The sequence below is a fragment of the Dipodomys ordii genome, unplaced genomic scaffold, assembly GCF_000151885.1.
Source record: "Dipodomys ordii isolate 6190 unplaced genomic scaffold, Dord_2.0 Scaffold6, whole genome shotgun sequence".
NCBI classification, from domain to species: Eukaryota; Metazoa; Chordata; class Mammalia; order Rodentia; family Heteromyidae; genus Dipodomys; species Dipodomys ordii.
Window position 1 is genome coordinate 12364522 of NW_012267222.1, and position 481 is coordinate 12365002.

Sequence of the window (481 nt, forward strand, 5' to 3'; positions counted from 1 at the left end):
GCTGAGGGACAGTGCCCAGGCCTAGAGTTCAAGCCCCATGGCCGACCAAAAAAAAAAATAAAAAGAAGAGTCTCAAAGACTTTTCTGCCCTAGCTGGCTTAAGGCTTCAATAATTCTTTTTTGTTGTTGTTGTTGTTGGTTATGGGGCTTGAACTCTGGGCTTGGGCATTATCCATCCCTCAGGTCTTCAGCTCAAGATGAGCAGTCTATCTCTTGAGCCACAGCGCCACTTCCAGTTTTCTGAGTGGCTAATTTCCTGCCTCGGCTGGTTTTGAACTGTGACCCTCAGATCTCAGCCTCCTGAGTAGCTAGGATTACAGGCATGAGCCACTGGAGCTCAACTTACAAAGAGGTTTTTAAGATTTCCTTCTTCAATGTCTCACAGAACTCAAGAAAACACTTTACTTACATGTATTTTTTTTGGGGGGGGGGGTCCGGTCGTGGGGCCTGAACTCTGGGCCTGGGCACTGTCCCTTCAGCT